Source organism: Echinops telfairi, unplaced genomic scaffold (assembly GCF_000313985.2).
Source record: "Echinops telfairi isolate 266 unplaced genomic scaffold, ASM31398v2 ScPeMD7_9;HRSCAF=40, whole genome shotgun sequence".
Lineage (NCBI taxonomy): Eukaryota > Metazoa > Chordata > Mammalia > Afrosoricida > Tenrecidae > Echinops > Echinops telfairi.
In genome coordinates this window covers 51313372-51339054 of record NW_022103906.1, presented here as the reverse complement: position 1 = coordinate 51339054, position 25683 = coordinate 51313372, and the positions used below count along the sequence as shown (strand labels likewise).

Here is a 25683-nt window from a genome sequence, read left to right as displayed (position 1 = left end):
ATGCCTCATATGTATTTGAAAGTTGGAAGTCCAAAGATGGACTGATGCATTTGAATTACGGTACTGAAGGAAGAAGAATGAAAGCACCATGGACTGCCAGAAGAACAAACAAATACATACCACATTAAGGACGGATCCCGAGTTTACTTGTGTTCGCGCACCATCTGTCATGGGCGGATCACGAGATAACTCGTGATTTCTACATGCTATCTTCAGATGCCATCTGCTTGAATATATTTTAACTACTTCATCTATTTAGATGTTTACATCAGTAGTGAATGTATCAAACTCGACTGTCTTCGTGTTCTTTTTGTTTATTTAGCATTTTAGTGCATGTTGGTTAAATCAAATAGTTACTATTTTCATCTTCAATTTCTGCCTACTTTTAGAGATGGCCTCTTTCAGAAAATGGAAGGAAATGAATGAGTCTGAAATACTTTCGGAAGTGGTTTTTTAAAATATCTTTTTATTTATTTATTTTATCGGGGGCTCGTACAATTCTTATCACAATCCATACATACATCCATTGTGTCAAGCACATTTGTACATTCACTGCCCTCATCATTCTCAAAACATTTGCCCTCCACCTCAGCCCTTAATATCAGTTGCTCATTTCCCCCCTCCCTTTCCACCCCCACTCTCTCATGAACCCTCCATAATTCACAACTTATTATAGTTTTGTCATAAGTTACACTGTCCGACGTCTCCCTCCGCCCTCTTCTCCGCTGTCCATCCCCCAGGGAGGAGGCAATACCTAGATTCTGGTAATCGGTTCCCCCTTTCCACCCCACATTCCCTTCACCCTCCCGGCCTCGCCCCTTTCACCACTGGTCCTGAAGGGATCATCTGTCCTGGATTCCGTTTCCAGTTGCTATCTGTACCAATATATATCCTCTGGTCTAGCCAGATTTGTTAGGTAGAATTGGGATCATGATAGTGGGGGGATGGGGGGAGAGAAGCATTTAAGAACTAGAGGAAACTTATGTATTTCATCGTTGCTACCCTCACCCTGATTGGCTCATCTCCTCCCCTCAACCCTTCAGCGAGGGGGTGTCCAGTTGCCTACTGACTGGCTTTGATTTTTGGAAGTGTTTGATGATGATTATTCAGATGCTCCTGGTGAAAATGAAGATGTGATGACTGTGTGAATGAATGTTTTGATGGTTCTGAGGACACTTCCAGTGACAGTGACATTATTAGACCTGTAACGAAGCATCAAGTGGCAGTGCTTTCAAGTGATTCTGACACTAACGATGAAGGTGATTCTGTTTTTGTGAATGATTCGTTTTGTAATAATGTTACTTACGATTGGTGTGAAATTGACATTCCACCATGTCTGGAAATGTTTGATGGTCCTCCTGGGGTTATTACATTTCCAACTCAGTGTGACTCTGTGGCCTCTGTGACTAGCCGGATGTGTGGTGATGACTTGTTTGAACTGTTTTGCAAGGAGTTGTGCGCGTATCATGTCAAACCTCAGTGAAATGTAACACATCACCTAAATCGCTCGAGTGGTCTCCCGTTACAGAAAAAGACATGAAGAAACTCTTAGCCCTAGTTCTTCTAATGGGACAAACAAGAAAAGATAGCTGGAAAGATTATTGGTCGACAGATCTTCTAATAGCTACCCCAATATTTTTGCAGACTATGAGTCGTAATACATTTGAACAAATATGGACATTCTGGCACTATAATGATAAAACGAAAATGGACAATAGCTCTGGAAGACTCTTTAAGATTCAACCTGGGCTGGATTATTTCCTAAATAAATTCAGGACACTTTACAGACCAAAGGAACAGTTGTCTTTGGACAAGGGGCTGATTCCAGGGAGAGGACGGCTGAGGTTTCAAACATACACCCCAGCAAAGATGACAAAGTATGGTTTACTTGTTAGGATGGTGTGCGAGAGTGACACAGGCTGTATATGCAACATGGAAATTTATACTGGTGAAGGGAAGAAATCGGAAGAAACTGTTCTCTCCGTTCTTGGCCCTTATCTTGGTATGGCACCACATCTACCAGGATAATCACTATAACAGTACCTCTACTGCTGATTTACTACTGGAAAACAAAACTAGAGTCTGTGGTACTATTTGAGCGAACAGCGGTTTACCGCTAACTCTAAAAGCCAAAGCATCAAGAATGAAGAAAGGTGGCACAGTTTTCGGTAGAAAAGGTGACATTCTTCTCCTCATATGGAAAGACAAGCGAGATGTCAGAATGATATCAATTCATGACGCTTCTGTCTCAAATACAGGAAAGAGCAATAGAAAAACCGGAGAGGATCTATTGAAACCTGTGTGTATACATCAATATAATGCCCACATGAAGGGAGTTGATCATGTAGATCAGTACCTCTCCTATTATCCTATTCTAAGGAAAACATTGAAATGGACAAAACAAGTCACCCTTGAGACTTGTTTGGAGGTTCTAGCAGGGGAGCGCAGCTACTCGTATACCCTTGACTGAAGGACGGCCCTCCTTCTATTGGGGAAGGTCGTCCTCTTCAACCGAGCGTGCAGCTTCCGGAGGGACGCACATGGAGTGGTGAGGGAGAAGGGACACCTGCCTAGCCAGCCAGATCAGCCGAATCAACCCTAGCAATCAATGGGGTGACAGATGTTGCAGCCAGATCACCCTCACATCCTAATAAAAGGATTTTTTTAAAAAGTCATCCTTTATCTCATGAACTGTGGACTTTTCAATTGTTAGAGAATTTACAATGCCCTGAGTCTGAGAAAAAAATGAAGTACAAGTAGTTTCTCCTTTCAGTGGCAAAATACTGGATTACTGACGATGAAAATGAAGGCTCTCCAGAACCAGAGAGAGCTATGTCCAGCCCAACCCCTACGTAGTAAAGCAGGGAGAGCACCACGTAAAGATCCACCAGGAGGGCTGTCAGGTGACACGAAGCAGCATGGACCTATGTTCATTTCAAGCAATGGAAAAAAGAAATTTCCTACCAGAGCCAGTAGAGTTTGCGCCACCCACGGAAAAAAAGTGAAACCAGGTATATTTGCAAATTTTGTAAGGTACCGCTTCCAAGAGAAAAATGTTATATAAAGTACCATACATTAAAAAAGTACTAGGAACCTTTGTTTATATATGGTTCCTATGCTAGCTACAATATATGAAATAACTGTAACTGTTTAAGATAAGGTCTCCACAACTAATCCAACCAAAGGGTGAGGAGATAACTTTTGCACAATGTTTCAGGGATAATGTTTGCACACTGTCTTTGTTTCTCAATGAAGTTGTACAGTATAGTTGAAGAGTAGAGTAACAATAGTACATTGCGTAACAAAGGAACATATCAACAAATGAACACTGGGGAACAAAGAATGTATTCTTTGTTTGATGTACCGTATTTATTTTTTTTGTTTATTTATTTATTTATTTATTTATTTATTTATTTATTTATTGTTTTTCAAAGTAATATGATTATGTTGATTATTTTTACAAGTTTATAATTTCATGAAGATTATAGTTCATAAAAGCAATAATGTTCTGCATACATTGCAAAGTATTGTTTCATAATATGAGAAAATGTTTATATTAAAAAACTGAAAGTTATAAATAAATATGATAAAAAGTTGATGAGATTTAAACCCATTTATGGTTTAATGCAAAAAAACCCTAACAGTTGAAAAAATACACGGCCACTTGGGTAAGTTGGTAAAAAAAGATCCAGTCTTTAATGTGATACAAACAAATATATACTGGAAGAAGTACAGCCAGAATCGTCTTTGGAAGTGAGGGTGGCGAGACTGTATTTCAGGTACTTCGGACATGCTATCAGGAGAGACCAGTCCCTGCAAAAGGTCCTCATGCCCCATTCATAAAGTGGAGAGTCAGCGAAAAAGAGAAAAACTATCATGGAGATGGACTGATAACAGTGGCTGCAACAATGGGCTCAGCATCAGTATAATTGTGATGACGGTGCTTGACTGGGCAGTGTTTCTTTCTGCTGTGGGAAGGGTTGCTATGAATCAGTACAGTCTTGAGGGCACCAAACAACAACAACAGTTTGTCAAATTTCCTCATTAATTTAAATGAAAAACTTTCAGTTAGATTTCTTGGACTACCAAAAGCTGACATCAAGTTGGCTCTGACTGACAACTTTACATATAACAGAATAAAGTGTTGCCAGATAGTGAACCATCTCCATGATTGCATGAGAAGTCTCAGACTCTAAAAATGACATACAATAATATTATAGGTCTTCTTATTCTGCAAAAATGATAATGAATAATACCATTAATATTAGTCATTTTTGCTTAAACTTTGCTTTGAAGAGAATGCTCCTAATGAACAGTGATTAAATGCAATGCTTACTGTTGGTTTTAATAATTATTTTCTACTTTATATCAGGAGTGTTTACCTATGTACATAAAATAAAGGTGTTTAGGATGAAAACAGCCCTTTAGCTTCTTAGACGCTCTGGTAGTGTAGTGGTTATGTGTTGGGCTGCGATCCACAGGTCGGCAGCTGTGAACCACGAGGTGCTCTTCAGAAGAAAGACAGGCCTTTCTACTCCCATAGAGTTACAGTCTCAGAAACTCAAAAGAGGAGTTCTACACTGTCCCAGAGAGCCAATGGATGGGCATCAACTCGATGGCTGTAATTTGTAGCCTCATTTCTTTATCTCTCTACCAGAATAGAAATATAAATACAAGTTCCCAAATAATTTTAAATGTGCTGGATAAAAATAGAAATTCCCACAATTCTGAGTAAATGAGGCCCAAAATAGTCACTTGTACTCCACAGCAGTAATGGGACACCTAAAATTGTGTTTTAGGCAAATGCCTAATTTTCTCAGGATTCTAAATCCAAGTCCAACAATTAACTCTCCTAGAATGGAGACCTAAACTAGGCACTCAAGACTTGATTAGTTTAATCGGGTTCAAAATTTCTTTTGGATTCCCAAATAAGGAGAGAAATGCTCACTAGCCAATACAAGAAGTAGCTAGCATATATTCTACTGCTTTCTGTTCATCTACCTAGTGTTAGATTAGCCAGTAAGTAAGGCAAAGCTCCCAAAGACTAAACTCATTGACATCAAGATGATTCTGATTCCTAGTGACCCTATGGAACAGAGTAAAATCACCCCTGTGGGTTTCTGAAACTGTGAATCTTTAAGGGAAAAGACTCATCTTTCTCCTGTGGAGCATATGGTGGGTTCAACCTGCTAACAGCTGTGGTTAACAGCTGAATGCACAGCTCATTACACCACCAGGGCTCTTTTTCTTTAAATTACAGTTACTCTGTGCACTAATCTGCAGTAAACAAGTTTACTGATAACTCATCCATGGTCCACCATGATAAAAGCTTTTCAGACTGTTCCATTCTATAAAACTCATGACTGATTTCAGACCAAATGTTCCTCAATCATGAACTGAAATGTGAGATATAAAGATAAGGTATTGCAAAATTTTTATTTTTAATATTTCTAAACACAAATTCAAATGGTATTGAACAAAATTCTATTATGTACATTCACCTCTAATCATGTCAAGTTTCCAAAATGAAGTATTTAACATTAAGGAACTATACAAATTCATTCATTCAGCAGATACGTAGTATGTACCTACTACATACAAATAAATGAAGTATAAAATAATAACTTACTTGGAAGATTACTTTATCTGAAATTGCTTAGAGACAAATATGATTAAGAATTATTTACTCATGTTAAGCATATATTATACATGTAACAAACTTGTTTCAAACACGTTTAGTAGTCTACATGGTTCTTTCTCCGTAATTTGTCAAGAGACTATTTTCTTAAGAAAATATCTAATGGGCCAGATCTGAAACGTAATGATTTTCACTTGGTATGGTTCAAGTTAAGCCTCATCATTTATAGCAGACTGACAATGAACAGTTCATGAAATACAGCTGAAGATGCTCGATTTACTAGAACTTCTGAGGAAAGGGCAGCTTTGGGATAACTGACTACCAATGTTTCAGAGGGAACTCAGACCTTCAAAAGATTCAGCTTTGCTTTTGAACTTTCCAAAGTTTTAAAAAAAATCTAAATCTTTAGAGGGTTTAGCATTACTATTATGAATGTTCAGAAACCGCCACCAATAAAGAAGTGGAAAATGATATTTAAACCAGTTTTCTAATCCTCTTGGCAGTCTCACTTGCCTATGAATGACAATAATCTTGTATTGTGTTAATGTTCTGGACCTTTTAAAAAACAAATACAGCCATTTCCCTCGAGCACATTGGCACGGATTGCTGATTAGGGCTATAATCCTTTTATTACAAGGAGCAGGTTAATAAAAGTACACCCATATTCGGTAGCTGGTCTATTTTACTTAATACCTTCCCCCCCTTAAATCTAATATATTTTTTAAAAGCTAATTCCTAAAACCTAAAATTAACCTAAGTGTCCTTCATTAATATGTATTGTTTGGGTGAATTCGGTAGCTGTTTGGGTAAATCATACAGAAATTGCTAACCTAGTCAAAAGTCATCAACAAGAGAACCTGAAGGCCAATGGGGAAAATGGCCGGAAGGCCACAATACCGGAGTTCTGTTCATTTCAGTTCTTAAAATACTAGTCGCCAAAAAACAAAACAAAACTACAATACCAATTTAATACTATGTACTACCTCAGGGGGGAAAAAAAACTTTCAAAATGGTACAGTGTGACTATGAGGACATTTGTGAACTGCAAGGAAAAGATGACTAGGGGTTATAGAGGAGTTAAAGTAGTCATGGGCATTTTAAAGCATTTCTATATATTGATAGTCAAACGAAAGCATACAGGTTTGGAAAGCTGTACAAATGACAGAGAACATTGGAGTACTGAGGTGCTGGCAAAGAATGGTGTATCTACAATGGACTCCTAGAAGATGGAATGAATTTGTCTTGGAGGAAGTTCAAGTAGAATGCTACTTTGGAATGGAGGATGATGAGACCTCATATGCCATACTTCGGAAGTGCTGTCAGGCAGGGCACCAGTTTCTGGAATAATAAGACCATCATGCTTGGTACAAGAGGGTCAGTGAAAAAGAAGACCACGTTCTAGGAGGAAAAGGCTTCAAATTCAAATTTGTTTAATAGAGACCGCTTTATTCAGTCTCACACAGGGCAAACACAAGCTGAAGATAAATCATCGGGATGAAGGATCAGCAAGGGGCCATAGTAATGCCAAAATAATTCATGGTCATGCAGCTAATCAATAAAAAACTCAAACCCACTGCCATCGAGTTAACGCAGACTCATAATGATCCCGCAGGACAGAGCAGAATTGTCCCAGTGGGTTTCCTAGACGGTGACTTTACAGGGGTCTAAGTCTTCCCTTCTCCGGCTAAACAAAAGAAAACAAAAGAAACCATCACAAAGTCATGATTTGTGGCAATTCAATCCATCAGTGTCATAGACAACAGAAAATAGGTGGGGGAAGGGCTATGATTAGAATATGTACGTACACAAAGGCAGATTAGAAAAGTTTACAGGGAGTTTCAGCCTTAAGTCCAACAGCTACAAGTGAGTTTTAAGTAAAGCCCAGTTCACTTAGTGGGGTTTTCTACATCAAGTCCTTCCAGTGTGGCTTATGAAGGATGTTGCGCACACCTAAAGAACAGAGTCTAAAGTTCCAGTAGTCTATAGCTGAATAGAAACTAGGTCAAAAGTGTCCAATTAGGAACACAGTACTGGGTGTATTTTTCTCTGGGTTCCATTTTAAGTATTGTTCACGTTTTTGGTTTTATCCCCCCAAGGAGAGGTTGTTCCTGCCTGTTTACCTACCAAAAGAAATGTAACTGCCTTCTCAGACATAACAAATGATCCACTCCCCCATCTTGACTTGACTTCCAGAAAGATTCACTTATCACTGTTGATTTGGGGTGACCTTTGCACAATTTTGAATGGCAGCAGCTGAAAAGTCATCCCTCTCTCTGCATCTTGAAAAACTGACTCCAGCTGAGGTGAGGGTGTCCTCTGCCAAAGTGTTTTTTTAAGCTATACAGTGAGAAGGGACGTTTTATGGTTCTAGTCTGATAGAGAACTGGCGTTTTTTGTTTTTGTTTTTTACTTTAGTACAGATCTCTTGCCTCGAAAGTGACCAATGAATGTACTTATAATTTTAATGACTTCCTTGGTTTATATGAAATGTATTAATCTGGTAGGTATGGTTCAGCCAATGTGAATGAATGTTATTAAAACATTCAATGCCCTATCAACCCCTGTATTTTGTGGAAATAGTGTCCAGTCGGTTAAGAATTTAATCTGTCCAAGTCAATAATTCATGTATTATGGTTTGTAGCTGGCTTATAATTTCCTTTTTTCTCAACAGTATTTTGTCTATACATGTATACTTTTCTTTTCTCAACAGTGTTTTAAATTCTATGCCACTGACTAAATTAATGATACTATCAATTACATTATGACACAAGGGAATGATTATTAATGTTCTCTAGCATAAAATGATAATGTCTCCAAAGTGAACCATATATAAACCATAGATATAAAAATGGATTTGGGGTTCACACTTAATTCTAGTCTCAGTCTAGGAACAATTAGTTCTTATGACATGGCTCTGTTTGATGCTCCCCCTTATGAAGAGATCCCTGAAGTCATGAGTGTTCTAGCAAAGTGTGTTGAGAAACTAGATGGTGCCTGGCTATCATTAACAATAGCTTCTAGGGCAGTGGTTCTCAACCTGTAGGTCCCAACCCCTTTGGGGGGTTGAACGACGCTTTTACAGGGGTCGGCTGATTCATAATAGCACCAAAATTACAGTTATGAAGTATCCACGAAAATAATATTATTGTTGAGGGTCACCCCAACATGAACTGTATTAAAGGGTTATGGCATTAGGAAGGTTGAGAACCACTGTTCTCGGGTCTTAAAGGTTTGTCTTTCAAACAAGGTATCCGTCTGAGTGAGGTTCAAATAAGCTCACATGACAGCAGCACACCAGCCTGTATGATCCAAGGATTATAAATAAGACCCAAATCCAAAGGAGGGAATGGTGTCTGAGCTTCAATCGGGAATACCTGGTTTACAGAAGTCTATGGATGGCAGTGGAAGCACAAAATCCATTTGCAGGGTCCACACATGGATTAAGCCTCTGGTTGATACCCTCTAATATAGGTGAGGGATGTGAATAGTCTTGTTCTCAGACAGAAAGCACTGTAAAGTTGATTATGGAAGATGTAGTTATCTTAAAATGAAATATCTTATCATCTAATCTCCCATTTAACAGATGTCTCATTAAAAAAAAAAGCGAAGGGGAAATAACATGTGGAGTATGCCTCTTGTGAATCCCCTCTGGCTACAGACAAGGGAAGTGAATAGCCTTGTTATCAAGCAGTGCTTTCTGTAAAGTGGATTAATGCAAATGTAGTTTAAAATTCAACATTTTATCATGTGGTCTCCCTTGTGACTCATTTCAAATCTGTTCAAATTTTTAATATTTTCTACTTTCTTTTTGATTGAAGTTTTTCTCTATGTAACTTTGTTTTGGTAGGCTTTCTGCATATGAACTTATGGTGACCTCATGTGTCAGAATACTGTGTAGCACAGGGTTTTCAGTGGCAGATATTTTACAAGTAGATCACTCTTTCAGTCTTTCTGTCCTAGAGCAGCCGGTGGTTTTGAACCACTGACCTTTTGGTTAGTAGTCTAACACATTAGGAATAACCTTTTATAACAAAGCTCCTCTTACTTACCACCTTTAGTAACTAGGATCTTATCTATAGATGTGCCAAATCCTTTTTCTGATTCTTCAGTAGTTCCCCGGGGCTGCAGTTTGTTCCTATCTACCCGTCCTAGGGCTTGGTGTTACGATGCTATTTCACAGGTCTCTGATGCTTCTTCCTAAACCTTGCCTGATAGAGAGTGCTGCTGGTTATCAGCATATTCAGGGGTTGTCTATTTCTTGAACATCTTGAAACCATCTAAGCTACTACTGACTGGAGTCTATACCTAACCTCTTGATAAAAACAAGAGACTGTTTGTGCTTGGGAAGAGCTATGAGAACTGTAATGTTGTCTGAGTATCTTTTGGATATATTTCAGTTTGCTGTTTAGCTTTACAGCTTCTGAAAGTAGGTCCTTATACCTTTCTGGATATTGCCAAGATGAATCTTTGCTCCATATCATATAGTCTATGTTAGGGGTGAGCAAACTTTTGAGATGGAAGAACCATTCCTGTCCCTCACAACAATCTGAAAATTATTTTTACAAATGAAATGAGAATTATCTAAATAATATCCTTTAGCATTTTCAATTTTACTTCAGAGTCACATACATGTACCGAAAGAGCTGCCTTGGCTCTAGTCCTGCAGTTTGAGGACCCCTGGTTTATGTGATTCTTCTACCTAGACTCCCAGGAATGCTATTTGCCCTAAAACTTCTGTTACCACCGCCTACTATTTATGATAGTGCACCCAACCAATCTTAAAGTAAACTCATCCTTTGAATAACATTATCTTAGACCACTGGCAAAACACCTTCCCCAAGTGTCAACATTATACCTTACCTCAAAACTCACTGCCTTCTAGATGATGCTGACTGACAGCGACTCTGTAGAACAGGACAGGACTGCCTAAGTGAGTTTCCAAGACTGTAGAGACCTAACTGTGTGCAGGAGTAGAAAACTCCATCTTTTTCTTGGCAGCTGATAGTTTCAAACCTTTCAGATTGCAACCCAACGCATAACTATTTTGCCAACAGAGTTCCTTATCTATACCCTATTTTCGTTTTATACTATGGTCTGCATGGTCATGAGTCAGACCGTAACTGCCTTGGTTGGTCGCAGCCCAAATCAATCTTGTAAGCTTTTCTATCTGTCATAGTATACGTATTCCAAACATAGACCCTTTCTTGCTTCTGTAATCCCACATGCAACCATGATCTGTACCTAATCAGGCTTCTGTAACAATTTCCTTTAAGTGGAGAGAAAATGTTTTGAGAATGATGTACAAATGCGCTTTACACAATTGATGTGTGTATGGACTGTGATAAGAGTTGTATAAGCCCCTAATAAAGTGATTAAAAAAAAAGATAAATAAATAAATGGAACACTTTACAAATTTGTGTGTCATCTTTGCACAAGGACCATGTTAATCTTCTCTGTATCGTTTTAATTTTAGTATATGTGCTGCCGAAGTTAGTACCCATATCCTCTTTAAGAGTTTCTGTGACTTCTCAGATACCATTAAGACCTTGTGATGGTTTCCCTCATCTGCATATGTCTTTGTCTTTTTTAAAACTGAAGAAATATATCTCCATCAATTTATTTGAATTTGATGTTTATTTTCTTCCCTACAACAGAACTGAGATTTGGTTCTAGACCATTTTAATGGAGTAAATATCTCAATAAGGTGGATCACACTAATATTTTGGTTTCTAGCTGCACTTAAAAGTTATGTTTAAGCCCAAATTCCCATCAGCAGAAAAACGGATTAAAAAACGAGAATATACACACAATGTAATACTATGCATCCCTAAACAGGAGTGACGAAGCCATGAAACACCTTTGTGACATGGGAGAATCTAGAAAGCACAATGCTCTCCAATCACAAAAGGGCCGTATGAGCGCACTGCTGACAGGAGAAACATCACGATGAAGGCAAACTCATGCTGCAGGTCATGCAATCTGCTAGCCAAGGCTACCAAGCAATGTGGCAGAGACCGGCTAGTGCCCCTAAACCATACATGTGTATCCTCTCTATAAGTGAATTTTAAAAACTACTTTGAGGGGGAAGTCCTTGAGGCAGCTGGGATCAGATTTTCATGAGTAGTGGAAAGGAAGGTGATCATTCAGCGGCTGCCATGCAAAAACACGATGAGGTCCCCACAATCCAGCAGTCATTGTCACTAGAATGCTACGTGATACTGATGGGAAAATCAGTCAGAAGTGGGGACGGGAGCAGACATATCTTGGAGAAGCCAAGTGCATTTCTGTTGGTAGAACAAGGAGGACCAACCTACTAGCAGAACAAAAATGACTAATACTTGGGGCCTCATGGGGTTACTCTACCTGATATCAGGCCCCTAATAAGGCACACTGGTCTGAGTTTCTGTACACCTCCTAGGAAACCAGTCCCTGAGTCACAGAATACTGGGACATTGAACTCTGGATCTTCAAGAGCACAACATACTCCAAAGGCCATACCAGAGGGATGCGATGTGGAAACCCCAATAGGTGAACTGAGCTCTACCTCAAACACACCTGTATTCTGAGGACTTCAGGCCGTAATTACAAGGAGTGTAAAGCAGTAGATGACAGTTATACCAAGAGTATTGGTCTGTTGACCGGCTGACTAACATTTACTTACTACTTCAATACCTTACTTGATTTATTAAGATATCTATTTTTCCCAAAGACCTGTGGTCTGACATTGTCAGTGGATATAATTGTAAGTTTTTCATGACCATGAATTTCCATTATTTATGTAAATAAAGTCCAGTGATGTGAGGAACTAATCTGAGCAAGTCAATAATGCAGGTATTACGGTTTATAGTTAATCCACACTTGTCTACTCTTTTCTCAATTGTGTTTTAAATACATTACCATGGGGCTAAATTAATGACACTATAAACAGAAGGAACTTATGCTCTGGGGAGATGATCAATAAGTTTCTCTACCGTAAAATAACAAAGATGCCTCTAAGGTGAAACAGACAGAAAACACAGATGTAGGAATGGATTTGGCGCTTGCACTTAATCCTAACTCCAATCTAAGAACAATTAGTTCTACAACATGGTCCTGCTCAATACTCGCCCTCATGAAGGAAACATGGACGATATGAATGACATAGTAAAGTGTGGTGAAGAAATTGGCTGATGCCCAGCTATCAGAAAGAATAGTCACTGGGGTCTTCAAAGGCTTGCTTTCAAACAATCAGCCATCTAAGTGAGATGTCATCTAAGCCCACATGGAAGAAGCACATCAACATCTGTGATCCAAGGATTGGAAAAGATATAATCCAAATCTGAAGGAAGGAATGGTATCAGAGCTTAAATTGTGAAATTCTGGTTTTCAGAAGGCGATGGATGGCAGCGGAGGCCCAAAATACACTTGTGGGATCTACACAGGGAGTAAGCCTCCAGTGATTTCCCTCTGATCATGTAACCGAGAGATGGGAATACCTGATTATCAAACAGAGAGATGATTAAAATGATCCATCTGAATTGAATGGTTAAAATCTTATCATTCGATCTTCCGTTTGATACATCTGAGCCTAATCTGGTTCTTAATATTTTGCTGTTGTTTTCTTCAGATTGGGACTTATCTCTTGTATTTTGTTATTGTTGTAGCATTCTTGAATCTCTGTGATGCATCTACGTTTTTTTGTATATGGAACCCAGGTTGGTGAATCTATAGAGACAGTAACTAGAATAAGGGCTCCTGGAGGGTGTGGCAAGGGAGGGGGAGCTGATATCAAGAAATACAAGAAGGAAGAAAATGTTTTGAAAATGATTGTCATAGCAATTGTACAACTGCTTGATATGAATAAACTACTGAATGGTATGATATCTGGAGTATGTTCTAATAAAATGATTTGGGAAAAAGTTATTTCTATACTGCACTGAGGCCTATTAAGTGTGCAGCTGTACTATGAAAAAAATCAAAATAATGTGAAAAGTGAAAAATATGACACAGAGACACAAAGTGGGCACATGCTGTTGGAAAAGTGGGTCAGAGAGATTTGTTTGATACAGGAATGCCACAAACCTTCAATTTGCTAAAAACAGGCACACAAACAAAAGAACACTATCTGCAAAGCACAATAAAGCAAAGTGCAATAAAATGGGATATGCCTGTATCCTTATTATGCTACTTGTGTATCTCTTCCCATTCCCATTGGATACGCAGTTATTTGTGAACAAATCTATGTCTCCCACGAAGCCATGAATTTCACGAGAAGAACACTACGTTCTTTATAATCCTAATTTACGTTCTTTATAATCCTAATGATTTGCATGGTACCTGGCACCCATAAGGGGAGGCTGCAGGAGGGAAGAACAGTGAAGGGGGTGAGATGCTACCTTTACAGAACAAGGAAACATGAAAAGCTAGCAGAAGATAACTTGATATGAGTACCATGCAAAGTATACAAAAAGAGGTGACAAAGCACATCTACTTAGTTTTGCAAGTTCAGTATGAAAAATCTGTGTCCTACAGTAAATTGTTTGCCATGACACTATTCCTACCTCTACTGTATGTCCCCACAGATTTTAATTAGCTGCTAAAAATTTCCCGGGTGTCCTATGAACACATGTAATTTCCTTGATAGAAAGTATGTAAAAATTCACAGTAGCCCCCTGTTCCATGGAATTGGATCTGAAATTTCTTCCACTGAGTTCTTTGCTTAAAAAAAAACGGTACCCTTCACCTTCCTCATCTTGGTGTTTTCTTCAAGTAAAGAAGCCATATGGGGTAAGATCTTCTCTTAGTCAGAAATTAAATGGTAATAAGTTATAGGGTCACATTTTGCTATTTTTGTTTCATAAAGGTTTCTCTAATTTTGTAGCAATGCTTTTTACTTGCCCAAATATAAATGAGTGGGCTTCCCGAATGTATGGAAAAATTCCATTATCTTTTAATTCTATTCTTCTACCAACTGTTTTAAGTCCCCTTGTATAAAAAATAATCATATTGCAGTTGAGTTGCATGTATGAAGGGGTTTCAGAAAGTATGTAGAAAAAATGCAATAAAAAATAATGGAATTTTCCCAAGTACTTTTTTAAGCCCAATCCTCTATGCAACAAAGATTGCAGGAAGTTCACTACCCAAGAAAAGCACGTCTGTAGCCTCATCAGAGAGATAACACTTCTAAAGCACCTATTTAACTTTTCAGGAAACACTGCAGAGCTGCAATTCACTTAAACTGACAGCTCCACACATTTTACCCTCTTCAGATTGTATCTCTTTCCAAAGTCTTAGAAACAGTCACTACTTTTTTGGAGCTTAATGTTGTTTGCACTAGCACCATCTGCAAACTTTGTTTTTCTAATTTGGCAAAATGCTTCAGTAATTCTGACCTTTCCCTAAAACACTGCAGTGAGATAAGGAAAGCATTTCTAGATCTGGCCCTCAGTAGTTGTGTGTTGAGGCAGAATGCAAACAGAGGCCTTCTGCCCCCCCCCCCTTGCCACCCCCACCCCCCATCTCCAGAGATCCTACCCAAGGTACCTAAGGGAGGCTAACAGGTATTACTGACTAGTCCTTGTAGTTACAAAAATGAAATTGCACCACCTGCTGGGAAAATGATCATGGTCTTATAAGTTTCACTCTACAGTGATAAATCATGCTACACTAAATTTTATTTGGGATTGCCATATTTAAATTCCCAATTACAATACCTAGAAACTCTAAATCTAAAACCTCACATGTAACAGAAACAAAAATAATAGTTAACCTGCAAATCATATGCACAGATTTAGGTTTTAAACTGTAACAATGTAATCTCTTCCATGAAGGTAGCAAAACTCACTCTGAAGTCATTATATCAAATTTCAACACAATGAAACTGTATCATGTGTGATTTTGGAAGATATTATATATTAAATGTAATAAAACTATAATTTCCAGGCTTCTGATGGACATATTCAATTATATGTTAAGTTTTTCTATAGTGTAATTTATCATACAATATTAAGACATAGACATTAAGTTTCAAGTAAGGTGTCACTCGTATTTTTGGAACGTCACAAGTTTTGTTGAGGAAAGGAATTTTTTTACATTAAAAAGGCACTGCAATCAAAGGTCCATGAGGCAGGGGTGCAGGGGGAAAAAATGAAGAGCTGATACCAAGTGGAAAGCAAATATTTTGAGAATGATGGGGCAACGAACATACAAATGTGCTTGACACAATTGATGTATGTATGGATTGTGATAAGTGTTGTATGAGCACACAATAAAATGATTTAAAAACAACAACAACAACAAAACCGAAACAAAACAAAAAGGCCCTGCAAAGTTGCTGTTTGAAACTACCCAGGCAGTCTTCGGAGTTGGCATGTGAATGGTCTCACTGGTGGGAACAAGGCTAGCCAGCAGAAAGATGGAATGACAGAAACCTAGAAATAGAAAAGAACTAAGAAAGTCTTTTCAATTTATTCTTTCTAAGAAATTATAATTTACTTCCAAGAAATTATCTTATGGAAACTACATGATATTCTGTTCAGGTTTGCTAGAGGTATTTGAGGAATCTCTTTTCTAGCTCCAGAATTAGATAATTCTCTTATCATCTCCATTTTTAGAGAAAACTATGAGTTACATTCTAGTTCTTTAGTCTTGTTACTCAAGCTTATAAAAATGGAGATTTATACAGAAACAAAAATTCCAAACACACCTGTAAAAATGTAAACATAATTTATTCATTAAAAATGTAATAACCATTTCCCATAACTTTGGGGATCTTCCAAGACATGCTGACATAAGTAAAATGAGAGGACTAAAAACTGGGAGAAATGAGAAATGTTGTGTATTTTTAATTACTCATCTTTGCAAGTGAAATAAAACTATTGTGTCAAAGCAATTATCTTCTTTGGAATTTCCAAACTCAGACCTTTGCAACTGGGTACTTAGAAGTTACTTCTTAAGGTAGTGAAACTGGGCCTTCAGGCAACAGAGTACATCATTATCCTTCCTATGAATAACAGAAAGAAAAGGTTCACTGCCAAGGCACAGTCTCAGGTTACTTCAGGTCAGCAATTCGAAGAAAATTTACTCTGTGGTAAAGTCTGATTTTCCCAAGGAGATGAGATCAAATGACAGATAAAGGAATCACTACTTGACAATTAGAGAAACTGATGCCTACAAGCTGATAATTCACTAAAGAGGTAATTTGAAACAATTATATCAATTATATAAACACTGTATAATGTATTACTCTTTACTAGCTGAGAAACAGCAAAATGAGAATGAAGACGAAGAAGAAAACATCACAAACCACTTTTATTAACCAAAATTATTCTGATCCTTATTAGTTTCTTTAAAACATTTTTTAAATTAAATCAGATCCATACTAAACATTTTAAAATAATGAATCAGATATTTACATGATTTCATCAGAAAGTGTAGCATTCAAATCCAGTCTATTGATGTTGGCAACTGTACCAAAATTTTCATATACAGAGAAAGAATATCTTTTACATTTACATTTTATTTCCTATATCTCATAAGGAACTTATGAATATACATTCTACTTCAAGTGGCTAGAAAAGATGTTAATGGAAGTATCTACTTGGCTTTCTCATATGGCTTCAGGCTTAAAGGTTTCTAAAAAGATAAAAGATAGCATATCCTTTGCTTGTTGGGTGGTCCAAAGGTTAAACATCAAATTTCCAGTGTGGGAAAATCCCGAAGTACACTTGGTGAAATGTTTTGATGCTTAGTGAATGTATCTAAGTGGAAATACTCATAGCTAAAGACAAACCAGAAGTTATTTCCTTGGTTGAGATCAAATAAAAAAAATACAAAGTTGCTAGATAAAGCATCTTAAAATCTATGACTTCAAAGTCTCTACTTATATGATTATAGTAGCTTACATTATGCACTTCTTCACAAGTTTACAAAGTATTTTCTCATATATAATTTCATTATTTGATATGAAGAGGACATGAAAATGTGTAATAAGGCAGGTACAGTATAGTGATTTAAAGCACAGACCTCATCTCTTCTCGCCTATTCCCAGACCTTGCTCCTTACCATGCACAGCCTGCCAATTCTTCCTCCTCTTTTGAGTACTTAAGTTCCCTGAGTGGTACTAATGGTTTGTGTTCAACTATTAACCTAAAGATGAGAGCAATTAGAATTCATCTAGTAGTGCTGGGAAAGAAAGACCGAGAGGTCTGATTGCATCCAAGAAAACCCTAATGGAGAAGTTTTACGTTATAATCCATAGTGTCCCGGGGAGTTGAAATCAACTCAATGACAAGTTTGGTTTATTTTATTGACTAGCTTCAACACACTAATATAATACAGCTTCTTCTGTCTTTAAACACTCTATGTTAATCCCATTTATCTTTTACACCAAGTAACTGGACAGAGATGTCTATATTTTGTCTCCAATTTCTATCCACTCTTTTGTACCTACTCCAAGCAGGCAGGCTCTATCCTCTACTATGCTATTTAAAAACTGTGTGTCAAGGTCACCAGTGATTTCCTTGTATATAAATCCAAAGTATAACTTTCATCTTACACCCTATGAGTTGATAGCTTTCTTTTCCTTAAAGTAATTTCTTGTTTTCCAAGATTTCACACTCCTGATTTTCATGCTACCCCTCTAATAGTTCCCTCTTGCACTTTTCCTTGTACTTTTCTGCAGAGCCCGCCAGAGCCAGTCTGGGAGCCTCCTCTCTTTTTAATATATAATTATCCTTTAATAACTTAATATAGCCTTTAAATATTATATTGTTAAATCAAAATTTTCTGTTATTGAGAAGGGAGATGATTGTACTTTTGTTGAAATTGTCAATTGGATTGTTCTTAATTATTTTCTAATTATGTAAGCACATTTAGCCATTCCCTTGTAGGATCAACCTCACCAAAGACTAATAAAATTTGAGGGTTAAGTCAAAAGTATTAATATAAAAACATAGAAATAATAATTAAATAAACATATCAAAATAGGAGACTGGTGTTTCTCTATGTATCTTCCATCTGGGAAAGGCAATCTATTTCAGCTCTCTAATCCTTATGTGAAGAATTGTGTGCTTTTCAACAGCACACCACAAGCAGTTTCAGCCTCCATGAGGGACTCATTCATGCTCCTTTGAAATAGTGAGTCTGAGGAACAAATGAACTCTTCAAGGGGCAAGATCAGGGATGAAGGAAAGGTGTAAGGGGTTTCCCAAAGAAATTTTCACAAGCTGGCCCTCTCTACTCTCTGAGAATGAGCACTGTTGTGATTGAAAAGGAAAATTTGCTTGGCATAACATTCCTGGTCATTTGCTCACCAATTCAATTTTCAAAAAATTCCCTCCCAAGCCCCTGTGACCACCCTATGTCCTTTGAGAAAGTCTATCAGTATTATTCCTTTGCATTCCAAAAGTCACCATAACCTCTGAGCTGACCTCTCTACCTTGAATTTTACTGGTTCAGCAGATCCCCCTCAGAAGCCCGTTTTGATTAGATTAAAAATATATTTTTTTATATTTTCGTGGAAGGCATCCTAAAGTGACAAAGATGACAAGTGAACTACTGATAAGAATGAGTATGTAGTCATACACTGATCATAGAAAAGTTTTTAAATATGTTCTGTTTGGACGAAACCAGTGCAACTGCAGTACTAGGAACAAAACTTTACATCCCCTTAAAGCAGTGGTTCTCAATCTTCCTATCGCTGTGACCCGGCAATAACAAATACAGTTCCTCATGTGTGGTGACCCCCAACCATAAAATTATTTTCATTGCTACTTCATAACTATAATTTTGCTACTGTTATGAATTACAATGTAAATATCTGATATGCAGAATGTATTTTCATTGTTACAAACTGAACATAATTAAAGCATAGTGCTTAGTTTCAAAAACAAAATGTTATTATATATTGTGAAATATTTCTAATTACAAATATATGAATTTTTGTCTTGAAGCATGGTGGGGCATGGGTAACAGGCGTATCATAGAGGAGCGGTGTCTCAATCCCTAAGACCATTGGAATTAGGTGTTTTCAGATGGTCTTAGGCGACCCCTGTGAAAGGGTCGTTTGACCCTCCCCCAAAGAGGTCGTGGCTCACAGGTTGAGAACCGCTGCCTTAAAGGATAAAGAAAAACTCAAGACAATATCACACAAATGAACAATGTAAAAACATAATGGAAAAACTGTTCAAATGTGAGGACACTTTGATAGATTGATAAAGCTGGAATTATGGTTGATTTAATTCAAGTAGCATAATATTTTCAAAGTAAAAAAATCATAGCATACATTAGATCACCACTTATTTTTATAGCTTAATAATATTTCATTGAATGTATGAAACATTTTGTTTATTGCAAAAATGGTGTGGAAGCCACACTTGACCCCTGCTAGTTACCCAAAGGGGAAAGAAACTCAATTTCACTACTGTCAAAGGTTGGTTTCTATGAGACAGTGGTGGTCTGATATGCTTCCACCCGCCAATCTTCCTGACCCTTCCACTCTGCTTCTCTGCTGCATTTGTTAATCTGTTACAATGGCTACACCAAGCTCATAGACAATATTCATGTTTAAAAGCTAACAGGTTAAAGTTCAGTATCAAAAATGATAGAAATATAGTCCTTTTCTCCGGTGTTTCTTAGTCATGTTGATAGGTACTCTCCTCTCTGGTCCTCAGTCTCCTGGCTACTTGTCCCCTTGGCCTCTGCCCTGCTAGGGCAAGTGTTACAGAACTTCTGTTGCACTGCCAAATGTTCAAGGGGCATTCTAACGTTTCAAGCCAGCCTCCTGCTGGAAGGCACTTAACTCAGCTTTATTCATTTTGTGGGTCTGTAAGCCCACTGCTTTGTTCCCTTCCCCTGATGCTACTGAGTCCACTGCTGCCATCTCTCCACACAGTGATCTTAGGGTCCAAAGGATGTGCTTTGCTCGTGATTCTTCCTTCTTTACGGTTATGAGATCTCCCCCAATCCTGCTTCTGAGAGGGCTACCCAACAGAATGACAAAACTGACCAATCCCTAAATTGCACTCCCCTGCACCATATTTTCATGCTCCCACTCTGCCATCTGGTGGGAGTTACAAAGACTATGGCTAGAAAGAGTTATACTAAGTAATTCAACGGTGCCACAATTATCCATTCATTGGTGGATGAACATTTGGGGTTCTTTGCACCTTTTGACTACTGTGAATAATGTTACAATAGCATTGCTATATAAGTGTGTTTGTGTGCCTGGTATCAGTTATGGCAGTAATATACCCACATCTGGAACTCTGGATCATGAAATTATTTCTTTCCTTTTTTCCCCCAAAAGCTTTATTGTCATTGAGTTTGCATATCACACAATTCAATAGTTAATTACATCAAGAAGTTATATAATCACTACCACAATCAGTTTTAGAACATTTTCTTCATTCTTATACTCATTGTTTTTAGCTCCCTACTCCCCACTCCCCAACCTCCCATGCCATAGCCCCAATGAACCAATAATCCAGTTACGGTCTCTATAGATCTAACCTGAATTTCAAATACAGAGAAACATTAAAAACAAAAAACTAACAATACCTAAGTAAAACAGATAAAAGTCTCAATAGAAAACAAAATATTAAAAACTGGAACAAATTTAAATGTATCATAAGGGAGCTCCAATGATAGAGTGCTAAATTTTAACCTACAATCTGCTACAATCCACTTTCTGTAGCATCTGCTACAATCCACTTTCCAATGTATTCTACCTGATATCAAGGCTATTCATATCCCTGGTCCATGGTCGGCAGGGATTCACCAGGTGTATAATCCACGTGTATTTCCCTTAAGTTTTTTTTCTTAACAGAAACAAATTTAAAATGGGTCAAAAGGAAAATTAAATAAGATATTATATTTTAACATAACCAAATCTTCTATAATCTATTTTACAGGGGTCTCTGGTGATAACAAGGATACTCACATCCCCCAACTATGATCAGAGGGGATTGACTGGAGGTTTAATCCATGTGTGGACCCTGCAAACAGATTTTGTGCTTCCAATGTCATATTTAGTCTTCTGCAAACCAGGATTTCATAATTTAAGCTCTGATACAATTCCCTCCTTTAGGTTTGGATTACATTATTTACAATCCTTGGATCACACAGGCTGGTGTGCTTTTACCATGTGGACTTAGTTGATACCTCACTTAGATGGCTGATTGTTACCCCACAAAAAAACAAAAACGAAAAAACCCCAGCTCTGCTGGGCAGAGCTTTCCGTAGTATGTATTTTCCCCATTAGGTGAGCATTGAGAAACTCGTTCTGAGTTACTGCACGCAGTGGTGTTGCCTGGGATACTTCTCACTGGTCACAGTGAATTTTTTCCTAAAAGCAGTTTTGCTCAAGACTCATTTTTTGTGATGGCCCACTTAAGAGAACAGCGTACGACTGTGAAACTTGTGATATTGAACAGTTTACAAGGACAGTGCTATGGGAAAAACTCGTGTAAACGAGTGGTTTTCTTATTTCAAAAAAAGTGAAATGTCTATTGAAAACAAACCTCGTTCTGGACATCCATCAAATGGATGTCAACTTGAAGTGCAATTGGAGTTTATTCCACCAGGGCAGACTGTTAATCAAACTTTCTATTTAAAGGTTTGCCCCTCCCCACCCCCCCCATCCCACCCCCTTCCCAACCGCCCTGCCCCATCATTGGTAGTCCATCCAATTAACAGCCTAGTCTCAAAGCTCCCTGATGTCTCAAGTTCAAAACTTAAGGATTAAGTTATATAAACTGTCTATGTCTTAACTGCTCCACCTCGAGCTCCGCAGGCAACGTTTCATTGTCATACAGAGGGTTATCATGAGCTGGAAACAACTCAATGGCAACTAACATGAAAGAAATATCAAAAACCCAATAAGAAACTTTTCTCTAGTTTCGTAGAAAGCTTCATAATTTCTTCTGAAATCAGAGGAAAGGAAATAACTGGGAGACAAAGGCAAAGCTAGTTGTAGGGAAATTGTGACTTGAGCAAATTTACATGAGAAAGACAATTTCACCTACGAAGAATGAAAGGAGGTTATTTATTTGAGGCAGACAAGGCAAAGACCACTATAGGTATAATGGAATGCTTAATGTTAGGGAATAGTTGTTATAGGGTAAGAAAGGGAGTTATCAGTAGTATATACAAGGGTTATTAAACATGTTGCCTTATGCACGTCTTAATTTCTTGAAGGTACACACCTATATGGAATTTCTGAATTATTAGGCATGCAGAGAATGTTACTTTTCTAGGTAATGCCAAAGTGTTTTCTAAAGAAATTATACTGCTCCAATAGACAGAAGAATGAGAATTTCCTTTCCTGCAGTTATCAGCATTTTTAATTTTGCCAATCTAATTGGAAAGCAAATAGTGTCCCCTTGTAGTTATAATTTGTATCTCCTTTGCTACTAGTGGTGTTGAGCATCTTGTCATTTTTTTTTTGGTTTTTGTCTTGGTCTTTTGAATATCTTCCTCTTAATTTGCCTATTCAGATGCTTTATCCACTTTTATACTGTTGTCTTTTACTTACTGATTTGCAGGTTAGACTATATATCCTCTATATTCCTTATGACTACTATATATTAAAAATATTTTCTTCCATTCTAAGACTTACTTACTTTGAGAATTTTATTTTAACAAAGTAAGATGCATTAATATTTCCCCTATAAGTTGTATTTTGTGTTATGCTTTGAAAACCTTCTTCTCCTGAGGTCAAAATTTAGTTTTTACAGATAAATTTTTAATTATTTTAATCTACCTGATTAAGATGTGAGGTGGGAAATCTAATTTGATTTTTGTTTCTGACATGGAATAGTTTAACTCAAATAATGTTTTATTGCTTTGTATATAATTGCTGTTCAATATTTGAGTTATACCTTGTCTTAATTCCTCTCAAAATAATCATTATTATTGTTCTTAAGTACAATCAGTATTTAAGAATGATCTCCATTGTTGCAAAGTTCTTTATATACTATTGTATCTTGAATTTCACTATGTTCAGTTTTACTTCTTCCTGATATACAATTTTCAGTAGTCTTTTCAATTAAGTTTTGATAATGGTAAACTCAATCTTAGGAACATGAATTTATTTTGTTCTCATTCTTCAGTGACAATTGAGGTAGCTTTACAAATGGACACAGGTCTTATTTTCTCATAGAACTTTAAAGGTATGTTCCTGCTTGTATGGTGGTTCCTATAATTACCACTGATTAGTCTTTGATATATCTAACTGCGGTCCATTTGTGGAATATGTATCCTGTTTGTTATGGCTTGCATCATGAGGATATAAGTAAAATTGATTAAACTTCGTGGCTCCAGTTCATACATGTTCAAATTTATTCCCAACAAAGAAGTATTTACACCAGTCGCTGTAATCAGTAGATGGCTGAAGACACACTCTCAGTTATACACTGGGCCTCGTCTTCTTAGGTCGCCTTCAATAAAAGGGCCCGATCAAAACAGCTTCCAGAGGGATCTGTTAAGTCAGTTAAATTCAAGGCAGAGGTCAGCTCAGAAAGCTGTGACAACTCTTTGGGGGAATTTCAAAGGAATAATCCCAGATAGATTTTCTCATAGAACACAGAACAATCACAGGACCTTATTATGAAGACGATTTTTAAAAACTGAAAACTGCATTAGTGAGAAGCAAGCCAGGAAAGTTGTGAAGAATTTTTTCCCAAAAGCACAATGCACTTGGCTCACTTTCTGAGGGGAAGGCTGTTTTTTGTTTTTTGTTTTAAATCATTTTATTAGGAGCTCATACAACTCTTATCACAATCCATACATCCATCAATTATGTAAAGCACATTTGTACATTCATTGCCCTCATCATTCTCAAAACATTTCCTCTCCACTTAAGCCCCTGGCATTAGGTCCTCATTTTCCCCTCCCTCCCCGCTCCCCCCTTCCTCATGAGCCCTTGATAATTTATAAATTATTATTTTGTCATATCTTGCCCTGTCCGACATCTCCCTTCACCCACTTTTCTGTTGTCTGTCCCCCAGGGAGGAAGTCACATATAGTTCCTTGTAAAAAAATTTTCCAAGATTTTTAAAGGAATGCAACATTAAAATTAATTTAAATTTATTTCCAGATTTAAAATAATTCACTAGGTCATTCAACAAGAATATATTTACATTTCATGACAAGGCTTTAGAATCTATAATATGGATGATGGGAAAAAAGTATTTTTCAAAGATGAAAAACTCCTTCAAAAGAAGCTTATTAATAGAGATAAAATTTATATTCAATATATGAAGGAGCTTCAAAAAGTTTGTAGAAAAAAAAGTCATTATCTTTTCATTCAATTTTTCCAAACTTTTTGAAGCCCCCTCATATAAAAGGGCAGCTACATTTTACTTAGTACTTATAAACAGTCTAGGTCAGAATAAATGAGCAAAATTACAATTGTAAAATTGTGAAAGCCAATTAAAATTATATTGAACCCATATACTAACCACCTGAATTCTAACTCAATGTAAAATTCAGTATCTTTGCTATTCTTTATGGTAGAAAAACATATAGCAAGAAAGCAAAACATAAACTTTATGTACATTTATTTAAACTGATTGCTATGGAGTATTTGGCAATGCCCAAGTCTTAGATGAGAATTACAATTAAGGATTTCTTTTTATTGAGGGTTTCATGTGCTGATTCCCAATCTGGATCTGAATAAATGGCACTCACAAAATGTAACTTTCATTTCAACCTGACTAAAGGCGCATGCATTTTCTTCACTCTAGCTAGATCAGATGCAACCAGCAAGAGGAACCATTTTTTCCAAATTTAATTCCATGATATATATAGAAAAAATTCTACACTCAAGTTGTTGTGATTACTTCTTAAGAGGGTCAGGCTAGGTGGATAATATCTAGTAGACTTATCTGTCACTGAGTGACGCAGGAAACCAAAAATTACTAAACAACTGTTATCTTCAATCTCATAGCTACTTGGCTTCCCTTGCCATTTAAAGTATTAGGACATTTCCTATTTATAGATCTTTCAAGTTCTTCAATGATCTAGAAAACAATAAGTAAAAATAAGTATTTAAAGATATGCTGCTG

The 25683-nt window shown here is 37.2% G+C and overlaps 1 protein-coding gene and 1 non-coding gene across 4 annotated transcripts in view; both read right to left on the bottom strand.

Moving 5' to 3' along the window:
* The window catches only part of MICU3 (mitochondrial calcium uptake family member 3), a 111558-nt gene that overhangs the window by 76166 nt on the left and 9709 nt on the right, over nucleotides 1–25683 (bottom strand). The gene's annotated exons all lie outside the window — the stretch shown is intronic.
* Nucleotides 11029–11135, bottom strand: LOC115868337. Its single transcript, XR_004045519.1, has one exon. It is a non-coding gene; the product is annotated as a U6 spliceosomal RNA (small nuclear RNA).